Here is a 15889-nt window from a genome sequence, read left to right on the forward strand (position 1 = left end):
GCACAAAAGATTATGATAATGAACTGCTATGGTTTGAATGGTGTATTCCCCACAAATTCACATGTTAAAATCCTGACACCCAAAGGTGATGGTATTAGTAGGTGGGGCCTTTGGGAGGTGACTAGGTCATGAGGCTGGCACCTTCATGAAAGGGATTAGTGCCCTTATAAAAGTGACTCCACAGAGCTCCCTGGCCCCTTCCACAGGTGAGGAAACAAGGAGAAGTCTGCAACCCAGAAGAGCGCTGTCACCCGACCATGACCTCAAACTTCCAACCTCCAGAACTGTGAGTAATACATTTCTGCTGCGTATAAGCTACCCAGCTGGTGGTATTTTGTTATAGCGGGAACCATGGAATATGGTGTGATAAAGATGTTTGGTTTTGTCAGCTGAGAATGAAGAGTCAACCAGCACAGGCTTTAAGCAATTGTCATCCAGAAAATGAGAAATACAGATATACTTTTCATCACATAGTGCTATCTGTTCTCCCTTCTTTATCAATGTTTCTTTTCCCCTTTCTAGTGGGTGAAACCACAGTAACATCGAACACAAACTTCCCCTTGGGAGATGAATGAGATGTGTAATCACCCCAAAACACTGAGAGTGACCATCTTTTGAGGCTCAATATTTATAATGAAGAGATCACCACCCCTGCTCTCTAATGAGGCTCCAGGAGACCATGGGGGCTGGCAGGCCCTGGGAGCGAACATGACCACGTGGCTGCGAAATCATCTGCAAGTCATTTCATGCACAAGCCTCCTCTAGGCTTCCCTACAACTCTCATTCTATCCCTAGTAATTGAACTTCCTGGAGAGAGTCTCAACAACTTCCCTCTTAATTTTTTTCTCTAGACCAGTGGTTCTCAACCGTTCTAATGCCGCAACCCTTTAATACAGTTCCTCATGTTGTGGTGACCCCCAACCATAAAATTATTTTCATTGCTACTTCATAATTGTAATTTTGCCACTGTTAATGAATTATAATGTAAATATCTGTGTTTTCCGATGGTCTTAGGCGACCCTGCTAGCGGTTCTCAACCTGTGGGTCACAACAAGTGGATTTGAAAGGAAGTTCCAGAAAGTGGATGCTAACTCAGGGTCAAATGAGGTCAGGGCCTGGCTATCCTTGAATATATCATTCTTCTGAGAACAAAATGGCGGCGGAATAGGCAGATGTGTCCTGATCCTTATCCAGGAGGAAATAGAGGGAGCAGCTGAAACGAGAGGAATCCAGCCCGAATTGGCGAAGGAGATGCGGCTGGTGAGACACTTTACAGCTGGGAAGGGCAGAGATCTCCTGGAAAAAGGTAAAACAAGGATCTGGGCGATAGAATCTGCCGGATCTCTAAGCCCAGAAGGTCAGGGGAAAAGTACACGGCGCCAAGCCGCGTTCCTGAGGACAGGCAAAGCGTCTGACTGTGAGAAAAAGGGTCCACGGGATTGCGGGAGGTAGTAGGTTTTAGACCTTGGAGTCTGATTTGGGATCTGAGCTCAAAGGCAGCCCTGAAGAGCTAACTTCCCGACCACGCAGTGCCGGCAAGAGAGGAGCTGGTAAAGACACGGTCCCTCCTCGCGCCGGAGCCTGCGTCTTTCTCCACTGAACCTAGTTCGTAGGGCTTTTCACTTACCCGTGGCTGAGGTACAGGAGAAGGGGTGGAGTTGTGGAACCTAGGGAGAGTAGGCAGCAAACAGGTCCAGGAGAAGTGGAAGCGTGTCTGGTGCTGACTCACATCGGATCCCAGGTCGCCATTTTATCCTGAGAAATAGCCCCTCCCTCCAGTCTCCAGGCAACCAATATAGCCACACCCAGATTCCATCCTGATTATCACCATAGAATCTGAATACTCCCTGAGGCCAGAGGAACTGCCCAAAAGAAAAACCTTTAGCAGCTAGGCACTTCAATTACGCAGTTACACTGTCAGTGCTCTTCAGAGTGCTTCAGTGTGCCTCGCTGGCAAACTTACCGCGGGTGCTCCTGTGACCCGCCACTGGGAGTAAGCGCCTATCTACCACAGGTACAGCAGCAAAAGCTGAGTCTGCCCACCCCACAACTACAGAATTTTGGGCAACACAGTCACGCCTTTCCAGGGTGCGGGCCCCCTTAGCAACATCACCCCGACAGACGGTTCCTTGGAGCCACTGTGAGTCCCCACTGGGCAAACAAAATTTCAATTTAGGGGGCAAGACAGAAAAATTGGGATACTACCCTCCACTACTGCTGACCTCTAGACACCGCAGCTGTGCCTCTCAAACTCGCAGGCCTATATCAAGAGAACCTAAACAGTTCAAGTAGGGAACTACACTAGATTACCAAGCCCAGGAGAACTGAGAGATTACACCAGTAGCACTATCACCAAAAGAACCTGGGTAGCAAAGCAATTGGATCTACAATTAAAACATTACAGGAAAACATGGGGAGACAGAAAGGAAATTTCCAAAGGAAAGAAAAAGAGGAATCCCAGAAAGGGAGTTAAATGAACTTGAGGTTAGCAGCTTAACAGAGAAAGAATTCAGAGTATTCGTTATAAGGATGTTTAAATGGATGGATGACAAATACACACAACTCAATGAGAACTATAAGGAGCTAAATGAAAATGTCACCAACATAAAAAGAAACCAAGAAGGAGATGAAGAACAACATAGCTGCAATAAAGAACACAATGGAAGGCTTAAAGAGTAGAGTAGAAGAGGCTGAGGACCGCTTCAACGAATTAGAAGACAAGGTAGGAAAAAACACACAAACACAGCAGCAACTGGAAAGAAGACTTAAAAAGCAAGAGGAGAGCCTAAGGGAGCTTCGGGACAACACAAAAGGAAACAACCTTCGAATAATAGGGATAAAAGAAGGAGAGGAAGAGAAGCAAGAAATAAAAAACCTGTTAGAAGAAATAATGACAGAAAACTTCCCTGATATTGGCAAGAAAAAAAATATCCAAGTCCAAGAAGTACACAGGTCCCAAACAAGTTGAACCCCAAAAGACCGACACCAAGACACATCATAATTAAATTGACGAACACCAACGACAAAGCAAGAATCTTAAAGGCTGCCAGAGAGAGACAGAAAGTTACCTACAAGGAATCTCCTATCAGAACATCAACTGATTTCTCAACAGAAACACATCAGGCCAGAAGGGAATGGAATGAAATATACAAAGTGATGCAAAACAAGGGACTGAATCCAAGAATACTATACCCAGCAAGGCTATCATTCAAAATTGAAGGTGGAATCAGAAGCTTCACAGACAAAAAAGGGCTAAGAGAGTTCATCACTACCAAGCCAGCAATGCAAGAAATGCTAAAGGGGCTGCTGTAAAAAGAAGAGAAAGGCAAGAAGAAACACAAACACTAAGGAAAAATATGTCAACAAACAGGTACTTATCAATAATAACATTAAACGTAAATGGATTAAATGCACCAATCAAAAGACATAGGGTAGCTGAATGGATAAGAAAACATGACCCATATATTTGCTGTCTACAAGAGACCCACCTTAGAGCAAAAGATTCACACAGACTGAGAGTGAAGGGATGGAAAAACATTTTTCAGGCAAATGGAAATGAGAAAAAAAGCTGTGGTTGCGATACTTATATCAGATAAAATAGACCTCAAAGTAAAGGCTATAATAAGAGATAAGGAAGGCCACTACATAATACTAAAGGGAGCAATCCAGCAAGAAGATATAACTCTGGTAAACGTATATGCACCCAATGCAGGAGCACCCCAATACATAAAAAATCTCCTGGAAGACATCAAGGGAGAGATCGACATCAATACAATCATAGTAGGGGACTTTAATACACCACTGACATCAATGGATAAATCCTCTGGACAAAAAATCAGCAAAGAAACAGCAATTCTAAATGACACACTAGATCAGATGGACCTAAATGACATCTTCAGAGTATTTCACCCCAAAGCCATGGGATATACATTCTTCTCAAGTGCACATGGGACATTCTCAAAAATAGACCACATATTGGGTAACAAGCAAAGTCTCCCCAAATTCAAAAAGATTGAAATCATATCAAGCATTTTCTCAGACCACAATGGCATAATATTAGAAATAAACTACAATAAACACATCCCAAAAAATTCAAACACTTGGAAACTGAATAGCATGCTATTAAACAATGATTGGGTTATCAATGAGATCAAAGAAGAAATTAAAAACATCCTGGAGACGAATGACAATAAAAACACAACATTGCAAATCCTATGGGACACAATGAAAGCAGTCCTGAGAGGGAAGTGTATAGCTCTACAGGCCTACCTCAAAAAACAAGAAAAAATGGTAACAGATGATCTAACTCAACACCTCAAGGAATTAGAAAGGGAGCAACAAGAAAAGCCCACAGTGAGCAGAAGAAAGGAAATAATAAAGATCAGAGCAGAAGTGAATGATATAGAGACCAAAAAAACAATACATAAGATCAACAAAACCAAGAGCTGGTTCTTTGAAAGAATAAACAAGATTGATGAACCTCTAGCCAGGCTCACCAAGAAGCAAAGAGAGAGGACCCAAATAAACAAAATCAGAAACGAAAGAGGTGAAATAACAACAGACCCCACAGAAATACAAAGGATTGTCAAAAAATAATATGAACAACTCTATTCCAACAAACTAGACAACCTGGAGGAAATGGACACGTTCCTAGAAAAACACAACCTTCCAAAACTTACTCAGGAAGAGACTAAAAATCTCAATAGGCTGATAACTATGGAAGAAATTGAAGCAGTCATCAAAAAGCTTCCAGCAAACAAAAGCCCGGGGCCAGATGGCTTCACAGGGGAGTTTTACAAAACATTCAAGGAAGAGCTAAAACCTATCCTCCTCAGACTATTCCAGAAAATTCAACAAGAAGGAACACTTCCAAGATCCTTCTATGAAGCCAGCATCACCCTAATACCAAAACCAGATAAAGATAACACAATGAAAGAGAATTACAGGCCAATATCCCTCATGAACATAGATGCCAAAATCCTCAACAAAATTCTAGCAAATCGAATCCAGCAGTACATCAGAAAGATCATACACCACGACCAAGTAGGATTTATCCCTGGGATGCAAGGATGGTACAATATTCGCAAATCAATAAACGTGATACATCACATAAACAAATTGAGAGATAAAAAACATATAGTCATATCAATTGATGCAGAAAAAGCATTTGACAAAATCCAACACCCTTTCTTGATGAAAACTCTCAGCAAGATGGGAATAGAAGGATCATACCTCAACATAATAAAAGCCATATATGACAAACCCACAGCCAACATCATACTCAATGGGCAAAAACTAAAACCATTTCCCCTAAGAACAGGAACAAGACAGGGATGCCCACTCTCACCACTCCTGTTCAACATAGTGTTGGAAATACTAGCCATTGCAGTCAGACAAGAAGAAGAAATAAAAGGCATCCAAATTGGAAAAGAAGAAGTAAAACTGTCCTTATTTGCAGATGACATGATATTGTACATAGAAAACCCTAAAGACTCCATCAAAAAATTATTAGACTTAATAAATGAATTCGGCAGAGTAGCAGGATACAAAATAAATGCTAAGAAATCTATGGCATTTCTATACACCAATAATGAACTTACAGAAAGAGAGACTAAAATAGCAATCCCATTTACCATCACACCAAAAAAATTAAGATACCTAGGAATAAACTTAACTAAGGAGGTAAAAGACCTATACGCAGAAAGCTACACAACACTGAAAAAAGAGATAGAGGAAGACATAAACAGATGGAAGAACACACCATGTTCATGGATTGCTAAAATCAACATCATCAAAATGTCCATACTACCCAAAGCAATCTATAATTTCAATGCACTTCCCATTAAAATACCAACGGCATACTTCACAGACCTAGAAAGAACTCTCCAAAAATTCATCTGGAATAAAAAAAGACCCCGAATAGCTACAGCAATCCTGAGAAAGAAGAACAAAGTAGGAGGGATCTCAATACCAGCTTTCAAACTATATTACAAAGCCACTGTTCTCAAAACTGCCTGGTACTGGCACAAGAACAGACATATAGATCAATGGAATAGAATAGAGAACCCAGAAATCGATCCAAACCACTATGCTCAATTAATATTTGACAAAGGAGGCATGAACATACAATGGAGTCAAGACAGTCTCTTCAATAAATGGTATTGGGAAAATTGGACAGATACATGCAAAAAAAATGAAACTAGACCACAAACTTACACCATACACAAAAATAAACTCAAAATGGTTCAAGGACTTAAACATAAGACAGGAAACCATAAAAATACTAGAGGAATCTACAGGCAGAAAAATCTCTGACATATGCCAAAAGAACTTCTTGGCTGATAATGCTCCTAGGGCAGTGATGGCGAACCTATGACACGCGTGTCAGCACTGACACGCGTAGCCATTTCTGATGACACGCGGCCGCATGCCGAGGATGAAATATTTGCTGCTCCTGAGGATGAAACATTTGCGACTAGAGTTTTGGAGTTAGTTTTTTCCTCAAAGTGACACACTACCCGAGTTATGCTCAGTTTTTTGGCGAAGCTTGACACACCAAGCTCAAAAGGTTGCCCATCACTGTCCTAGGGCAATGGGAGCTAAAGAGAAAATAAACAAATGGGACTACATCAAAATAAAAAGCTTTTGCACAGCAATGGAAACCATCAATAAAACAAGAAGAAAGCCCACTGCATGGGAAAACATATTTGCCAATGATGTCAACGATAAGGGTTTAATCTCCAACATTTACAGGGAACTCATGCAGCTTAACAAAAAGAAGATAAACAACCCAATCAAAAAATGGGCAACTGATCTAAATAGACACTTTTCGAAAGAAGACAGAAGGAAGGCCAAGAGACATATAAAAACCTGCTCTAAATCACTAATCATTAGAGAGATGCAAATCACAACAACAATGCGGTACCATCTCACACCTGTCAGAATGGCCATTATCAACAAGTCAACAAATGACAAGTGCTGGCCAGGATGTGGAGAAAAAGGAACCCTCGTGCACTGCTGGTGGGAATGCAGACTGGTGCAGCCACTGTGGAGAACAGTATGGAGTTTCCTTATAAAACTAAAAATAGAATTCCCATTTGACCCGGTGATCCCACTTCTAGGAATATATCCCAAGAAACTGGAAACATCAATCAGAAAGGATATATGCACCCCTATGTTCATAGCAGCACAATTCACTATAGCTAAGATTTGGAATCAGCCTAAGTGCCCATCAGCAGATGAGTGGATTAAAAAACTGTGGTACATCTACACAATGGAATACTACGCTGCGGTAAAAAAGAAGGAGTTCTTACCATTAGCAACAATATGGATGGAGATGGAGAACATTATTCTTAGTGAAATAAGCCAGGCAGAGAAAGATAAATATCACATGATCTCACTCATTTGTGGAATATAAGGAACAACATAAACTGATGGGGGGGAAAATAGATCCAGAAACAGAGAAATATCAATCAGAACGTCAAACCTCAGGGAAGAAATTGTGAGGTAACCAGAAACCCAAGAATGCCTCAGAACGCCTTTCTAGCCACACTAGCAATCATCAGATGTACGGTAATTTTACCTGGGACAAGAGGGTAAGTATTTTGGACTTATGCTCCTGATCCTTCATGGGTAAGACCCCTTACATGGGCTGATCCCCTGACTAATGTAGTTACCAATAATACCAAACACCTTGGTCATCCAGGAGGTCCATGGGTGGGGCAAGAAAGTATAAATACACAGGGGTCTCCACCCAGCTTCCCTTTTGTATGTCACAAAATCAAAACAATGCCCCTTTGGGTGTACAATTAAAGAGAGGTTTCTGGCTTGTGAGGACACCAAAGAAAGGATGTCACTACTATCACTACGTGCCCCCGGTAGAGGTACAGAAAATGTACTAAGACCTTGTCTATATAAAAAGAAATGGACAGCCAGTTTGAAAGGGAATTGCCATGGACTAGAACTAAGAATATCCTTACATGATATTATTCTACACTGTCATTAAAATTTTTTCCAGATTTGGATCACCCCCATTACTTATAATAGTTCCTCGCACCCTTGGGGATAAAAAAAAAAAAATCATCTGTTTGGTGCTTGGAGACAAACGTAACACATCTCTTGATATTTTAGAATTACAACAGCATAATATACAATTATCCCAAGCAAACTTACAAACTGATTCTTTGAATGTCTGGCAGCAATTTAAAAAGGACATGTAAAGATTTAATCCCCTTCATTGTGTAGAGGGCCTCCTGGGTAGGCACCTGAGCATTCTATATTGGTCCCTCTTACCCTTTAGGCCAAGAGGGACCCTCTTCTCACAATTCAATTGCTCACAGCTGTTGCAAGAGCTCTCTGTTCATGTCGAGGTTGAAGTCTCGTGATGACTGGTGCCATAGATCTGTCTCTCGCCCAGTGGGACGAACTGAGCCCTCCCTGGAGAAGAAACCTGGGTTCCCCAAGATATGTGATCAGTGTTGGGGCCCCGCCAGCAGGCGAGGGGATCCCAAGGCAGGTGCTGGGCATGGAGGCCACGGGGGCATAGGCTACAAAGGAGACAAAACTGAAACTCACATCACCCTGCTTGGCCCCAGAAGATGGCTGGTTAGCCAGAGACGGGTAAGATTCCTCAGGGGAGGAACAACCTAAGACAGGCACAGTCGCAGAGGGGCCATCAGGAGAGAATTTGGGGGTCAACAGAGGTGGGGCACAGAACCTCACCCCCCCAACATTGCAGGGGCCTGAACCTTAGCCCCTTCTGAGGGAGGTCTCCTGCCCCCATGGCTGCTTCGTGCTTCCCATGCCCAGCTCAGATCAGGTCCCAGGTGACTGACAGAGACTTGGCCTACAGCAGCTGTCCTCTAACTCCAACAAGAATTGTTTGAGTTGTCTTGTACCCATGGTGTGGGGAAGTGGGTTTATGATATCTAAATCCAGCCTACTACCAGGAATGCTCAGGAACTACTCAAGAAGGCAAATAATCATTTCCACTAATATTTCAGGGTAAAATAAGATTGTTGTTAAGAGTATTAAATTTGACAGTAAAATAGTAGTCAAGTTTTCAGGCAAATTTAAATTGGCTAGTTGAAACAAGCGAATATGCTAGAAAAATTAATTGTACTGGATAAAAAGGTGTTCCTAAAGTGTTGACTAACATTTTTATTGGTCGTTCATCTCATGATAAAATTGCGCACCATGTAATGAACCTAAAACAGTAATATTATAGTGCAAAAAATTAAAATTTAAAAGCCATCAAGACTACATTATAAAATTTTCAAAAGCCTCCTAATATTTAAATCAAGAAAGGGGGGGATAGTAGAAGAATATCATGTAAGGAAAAATATCCTGTAAGTAAATTACATCTAGAAAATTAATACTTTAGAAAATTAATTGTAAGGCTAAAAGCAAGACACCCATGAAAAACACACAAGGTGTCAAAACAAGCCAGAGGAAAATCATTTGGGCAAAAAATGAAATAGGATCCCAAGTCAAATTTATAGAAAATATTCCTTTATTAACTTTTGGTCGAGAATGTGATTGTATATTTTCAGAAAACAACTCCGAGACCATGTGGATTCCAGCAACAGAGAGGAATCGACAGGACTACTCCAGCCATGAAGACAAGAGAAGTAGTCCAGAGATGGAAGACGCCGACGTCGCCTTGCCATACTAGCAGTTAGCAGCTGTGCGTCACTGCAGGTTGCCCAGGATCAAACCAGAGGGAGTCGGACCTGCATTACCACCATTTGTCCACCATCCAGAACTGAAATGTCATTGCTGACATGTACACATAAGGAACTGTTTGACATTGAAGGTGGGTCTCAAAAGAACTGTTGGCCCAGAAAGAAACTCAGTACAGACTGACTCATTTGCCTGTCAGCATAACCATTATTGCTTTTCTCATTTTCGGTTCTTATAAGTTATTTCTATTAGCACATGATCTCACTCATCTAGGGGAAATAATGAACAACATAGACTGATGAACAAGAACAGACCCAGAAACAAGGAGGCATGGATCAGACTGTCGGGCCTCAGAGGGAGGGTAGGGTGAAGGTGGGGGTAAAGGGGAGAGATCAACCAAAGGACTTGTGTGCATGCATATGAGCCTAACCAGTGGTTAAGGACAACATGGCGGGGGGGGGGGGGGGCGGAATGTGTGGGGAGGGGTGTGGGATGGGAATGGGGGGATGAGGACAAATATGTGATACCTTAATCAATAAAGAAATTAAAAAAAATATATATATATATATACCATTCTTCTTTGGCAGTTTGTTTGGCAGCTTGCATATACCATTCTTTGGGGCTCTAAAATAGCATTTCCCCTCTGGGCTGCTTCTTCTCTGTCTGGCCCTTCTCCCCTGACAGATCCATTCTAGGTCCTTCCTCCTACACCCCACACCTTGACAGCTATGACTGACTCTCCAGGCTCCCTTCTGCCTGACTTCCTATGGGTTTGAACAATGGCAATTAGAAAGTTGAAAGAGAGGTCAGGATGACTTCCTCCCAATCCCTGTGGTCAGGCAGAGCCCAAGTCCCCCCTCGTGGCTCCTGCTCTCCTAGAACTAGAGAAGCACCATTTCCTCCCACTGCTGCCCCAGGTCTAGGGCTGGTGACGGCCTCCCATGGCCTCCCCAGTGCCTCAACATGCCTTGTTGGTGACTTTAACCCCACCCACCCTTCTGCACATCTCCCCTTCCTTAAGGTCTCTCAAACCTCCTAAGTTAGACTCTGTGTCTTGCCAGGACCCTGACTGACACCATTTTGAATTCCACCGATTTTACAACCGCACTTTGGTGCTGAAACTGCAAGAACAAAAAGCAAATTCCAAATAGGTGCAATATATTTGTTTGTTCATTCACTCGTTCATTCATTCATTCTTTCATTCCAGGTGAGTATGCTTACACCCATGTTTTGTTAAAAGTAGAAACAGAGCCCTTTATTTTGAGAACTTCAGAATGACTTACCAGGGAACCAGGTCTACAAATAGCTTTTTTCCCCCCAATACAACTTTCACTTCCTGAATCAAAGGACACTTACAAAGGCTAGTGGTCACCTGTCATTCAAAAGACTGCTGAAATTTTGTTCTATTAATGGTGACCCTGGAACTGTAATTATTTTTATGACAGAGCTGATTTGATATCCTAGACAATTAATCAGCTAGTGATAAGATGGTTTGGGAAGGTCTCCTAGCTTGAATAAAAGGCCCTGAGATTCTTTCTTCCAAGAATAAAACTCAGAGGAAACGAGAAGAGTTTTAAATATACTTCAAAAAAGTTTTTAACAGTAACAACGGGCCTGTTGGATAGCTAAATTGTGCCAAATGTCAAAAGATTAGTAATGCAATCTTATATTTACCCAAGATTAGTTGGGCTATAAAGACTGGGGTCAAAGAATACTGCTGTTAATTTTCCATGAGCGTGCTTAATGATCAACCTTGAAGACTGCAGTCCTATTTCCTTGTGAGGACTCAGGATCCTGAAAAGCCTGGGGAAAAACCTGCCGCAATTACGCAGGTAAACTCAGGTCAGAGTGAAATTTCTAAAGAAAATCTATGACTCCAGAAGGTTCTTATCTTGAGGAAAATAACTCTGCAGACTGACCAATGGCACCGATGATGCAACATCAGACAGACGTCAACATACCTTGCACAAGATCCACAGCCTATCAAGTCCTGCCAGCAGGACTCAGAGCATATTCCTGTTAAGAATAAACAGGCAATCTGCAGTTCACCCAAGCAAAATGGATCAAAAGTATTTTGCTTTGGAAAAATTAAGTCAACAAAGGACTGTATGTTAGCAACTTTTAATTTTTTAAGTGCATGAATCTCGTGCACTGGGCCTCTAGTCAATAATAAGAGAGTAGAGTATCATTGATTGGCTGCCTCCTGCACACCCCCTACTGGGGATTGAGCCTGCAACCCATGCATGTGCCCTTGACCGGAATTGAACCCGGGACCCTTCAGTCTGCAGGCCAATGCTCTATCCATTGAGCCAAACCAGCTAGGGCTGTTAGCAACTTTTTAAACCTTTGTTCCTAAGAAATATGTTAGAGTGGACAAAACAAGACCAGTATCAGTCCAAATTCTGGCTTTGCCTTAGTGACTCCATTAATCTTTGGCATGTAATTTAGCATCTCTAAGTCCCAGGTTTATCATTCAAAATATAGGAAAAAATATTCATTTCCCTTGCTTTACAGGTACATCTGTTATAAAGATGCCCTATCTCACTCTGAAATGGCTTTTGGGAAAGAAAACAAGAAAAGCATGATCACATCAAATATACTAATTAATTCCATAATATACCCCGTCTTTAGAAATATTAAATTAGGCCAAATATAGTCTAGGAAACAGGACAAGGTTACCCCTCTCCCTGAGTGTGTCACATAAGTAAATAACAAAGACTGCCAAGCCCATCACGGCTCCTGGGACAGAGCAAGTCCTCATCAACACTGAGGTTTTATTGTTAGCATTAGTATTAGAATTAGAAGGAGAAGCATCTGTTAAGGTATTTGCTCAACATATTTCAGTTCAAAATACCATGGAATATTAGAGGTAAAATATATTGTAGAAAGACTGTTCTCCTTGGTTTATAGGTAATCTGCACAGATGGTGAGATAAAGTTAAGTGACTTACCAAAGCCCTCTATTTGTCTGATTAATAATAGTAATAACAATAATAATAGAAGTGCTTACTGTGTGCCAGGCACTGTAGTAAGTGCTCTATGCATAATATTGAATCGGCACAGCAGTCCAATGTGACAGCATACCATACTAGTTACTATTATCCCATTTTATGGACTAGGAAGTTGAGGCCCACACCACACAGTGTAAGTGATTCAAACCCAGGTCTACCTGACACCAAAGCCTGGGCCCTTCCCACTGAGCAATGCCGCCTACGTGGCTTGTCACTTGCTCCTTCTTGGATTGCTTTATGACTGGAAGCCTTATCTTTTCAACAAAACCAAGTGCAAGGACAATGTTACCTGTTTCTTTTGAACATGCATGGCACAGGACTGGGTCCTGGGCAGATGCTCAAAAAAATGTTTGCTGAGTGTACAGCAATATTAAAAAATGCCTTGTAACAGCACAAAACCGTGAATGCGGAAGCACTCGAGACGAGCCAACTCTGGACAAAATTGCTCAGGTAATGACTTGTGCCTGGATTCCGTCCCTTGGCAGGGAGTGAGTCCTTGCTTCTTTAATTGCCCTTGGTTCATCAGTTCAAGAACTGGGCTTGAAGAGAACTGCTCCTCAGCTCTAAGAAGCAGAATGGTAGCATGTTCTCCGGCCAGGCCTACGCCAGTGCTGCTTTCGTTTACAGTCAACAACACCCAAGGAGCTTGCTCAAGCACCCCCAAGGCAGGGCACGCCTGAGAGGCGTGCAGGTGAAACCAGCTGTCCTTGAGAACAGAGCCACTTCCAACTGCTCTGAGTGACGCTGTTGAACGTTGGGCACTCGGGAACCTGGAGCCATGCTTAGCTAAGGGGCAGCACTAGCTGATGCTTTTCTTTTCACATAGAAAGAGAATGAAGCCCCTCTTGAGAGAAGGAAGAGACCCAGAATGTAAGGCAAGAATTTCCCACTAGTCTCTGGGGAAGGCGCTGTAATGGCAGTCCTTGCATCCTGGCCCCGGGCTGGAGAAGACACCTCAGCCTTTGGCATGTGTGCCGAGGAAGCGAGCATGACACCTCAGCCTTCGGGAGAACACAGGGCTCCTCGTACCGAGGACTGAGGCAGGAGGGTCAATTGAGGGATGTGAAGGCAGGTTACACGAGTTCTTGACCTATTTCCTTTTAGAAGCTGACCCCCTTCTTCCCTCCTGCCTGGCCCAGCACCCTCTCTTCCCATTAAAAATTGGGCACTGGATCTGCTGAATTGGACCAGGGCCCACAGTCAGCCTCAATCTGGTTGTGTTACTTCCCAAACCAGATTAGTAACATCATTAACCTGAGAAATGTATACAACCTACTGCTTCGCAAGATAACTCCAAAAAGACAATCCCAAGTTCATCACAACTCAGCTAAAACAAAAGACCATGATGCTTAATAGGGCCATAGGTCTCATATTTACAAACCATGTAAGAGACATGTGGACACATAATCCAATTTTATGGTCTACCCAATCAGAGTTGTGTACACATTCAGTGTATACATTTAATGTGTCCTTAATGCTTCCCCACAGCTCACCCCTACCTATCCTCCCACCCCCTTGAAGCACAGATAGGCTTGCTGTTCTGAGTTCTAATAAATTTCCTGTTGGAACATTTATAACAGTTTCCAATATCTTCCATCACCCTCAAATCCAAAACAAGGTCAAAGGCATTTCCTGACGTCTTTCAGTGAGCTCATACCATGCCACAGTGGGAAGCTTTCCTCTTATTGCTCAGAAGTTTGGGCACAGGGAAAATTCGGAACATGGCGGGTGAAGAATGAGAGCCATGCCTGACTCTGGAGAGTTCTGTTCCAGAGACCCTGGCAGTCACAACTAAAGTTAGACAGAGCTGAGGCACCACACCAGGCGGCACACCTTGTAATCAGAGTGTGCACATACCAGAACATGTTGTACTTTCTCTCCGTGATGTGCTCATCTTCCACTTGAGCCCCATCTGAATCCAATCATTTGCCTGCCTTCCTCTTTCTCCTTTAGATCAGGAACTGACACCAGGGAGAAAAGAACACTGTATATATTTGTAAAACATCTCTAAAAAGCTCAGAAATTGCCATAAGAGTATAGTTTTAACATTTTACTCAATAATGATTCTGTTGAAAATTCCAGGATAGTGTCTGACTCACTGAGGCTTATCATGAAAAACTGTGCTACAACACAGAGTCCCTAGACCTCAGTGTCTTATCCTATAAAACATGAGGCGTGGACTTGAAGATCTCTGGTCCCTGTTTTACGAATCCCTTACTTCCAGCAGCTACGTTTTCATGTAAAAACGCCGATGGACGAGCAGCGTACCTTCTCAGAAGTGTGGACGAATGCTTTAAGCATGATCTGGATGAGACCTATCTCTCAGTCTCACAGCAGTTAACATGACACGTGGAAAATCTGCTGAGCTTAGCGAAATCACCCATGGTGCTTCCAGATCTTTCTCTAAGCGCTTGGCCAGTCTAGCTTGCAGAAGAGGTTGTTTTCAGGACTTGCCCATCTTTAGGGCCTTTTTTTTGCCATGGCCCCTCCCCCCACTGTTGTGTTTACAAATCTGGCTGCTTTTCTTAGCCTAGAGCAGTGGTTCTCAACGAGGAAGACTTTTCTCCCCTGGTGGCATTTGGCAAGGCCAGGGTTAACTTTTGGTGGCCACAAGTTGGGGAGGTGTGTTACTGGCCATCCAGTGGGTAAAGACCAGGGATGCTGCTAAACATCCTACAGTGTGAAGGGCTGTCCTCACAACAGAGAATAGTCTGACCCCAAATGTCAATAGTGTCAAGACTGAGAAGCCCAGGTCTAGAGAGAGGAGGGATGAAGGGAGGGAGGGAGGACAGGAAGGAAGGAAGAAGGGAAGGAGAGAGGGAGGGAAAGATGGAGGGATGAAGAGAGGGAGAGGGGATGGAGGGAAGGAGGGAGAGAGGAAGAAAGGAAAGAAGGAAGGAGGAAAGAAGGAAGGAAGGAAGGAGGAAAGAAGGAAGGAAGGGAGGAAGAAAGGAAGGGCGAGGTTAGAACCAGCATTCCTCTCTGGCCACACTTTCTCCAGAGGAGCCACATACTGGCCTGCATGTAGCTGGCTCATTGCATACATGTATGTTAGCTGTCAAGATGCTATAGGCTCCCTGAGTTTGTGACCTCTGAACTCTATTACACGTCTGGCACTCTGTTTTAAAATCCCCTCCCTTCTCCTCTAAAAGAGGGTCTAGTCACGGTGCTTCAACTAAGTTTCAGCCCCTTTGCAGA

The 15889-nt window shown here is 42.9% G+C and overlaps 1 protein-coding gene across 3 annotated transcripts in view; it reads right to left on the reverse strand.

The window, feature by feature from the left end:
* The window catches only part of GHR (growth hormone receptor), a 210738-nt gene that overhangs the window by 147300 nt on the left and 47549 nt on the right, over nt 1–15889 (reverse strand). Inside the window, exon 1 of one of the 3 annotated variants that reach the window (XM_079791669.1) lies at nt 1628–1770. The exons of the other annotated variants lie outside the window; for them this stretch is intronic. The gene's annotated coding sequence lies outside the window, so the exon portion shown is untranslated. Of the gene's footprint in view, nt 1–1627; nt 1771–15889 lie in introns of those variants that run through there. 3 annotated transcript variants of the gene reach the window in all.

The sequence above is a fragment of the Cnephaeus nilssonii genome (assembly GCF_951640355.1).
Source record: "Cnephaeus nilssonii genome assembly, chromosome: 2".
NCBI classification, from domain to species: domain Eukaryota; kingdom Metazoa; phylum Chordata; class Mammalia; order Chiroptera; family Vespertilionidae; genus Cnephaeus; species Cnephaeus nilssonii.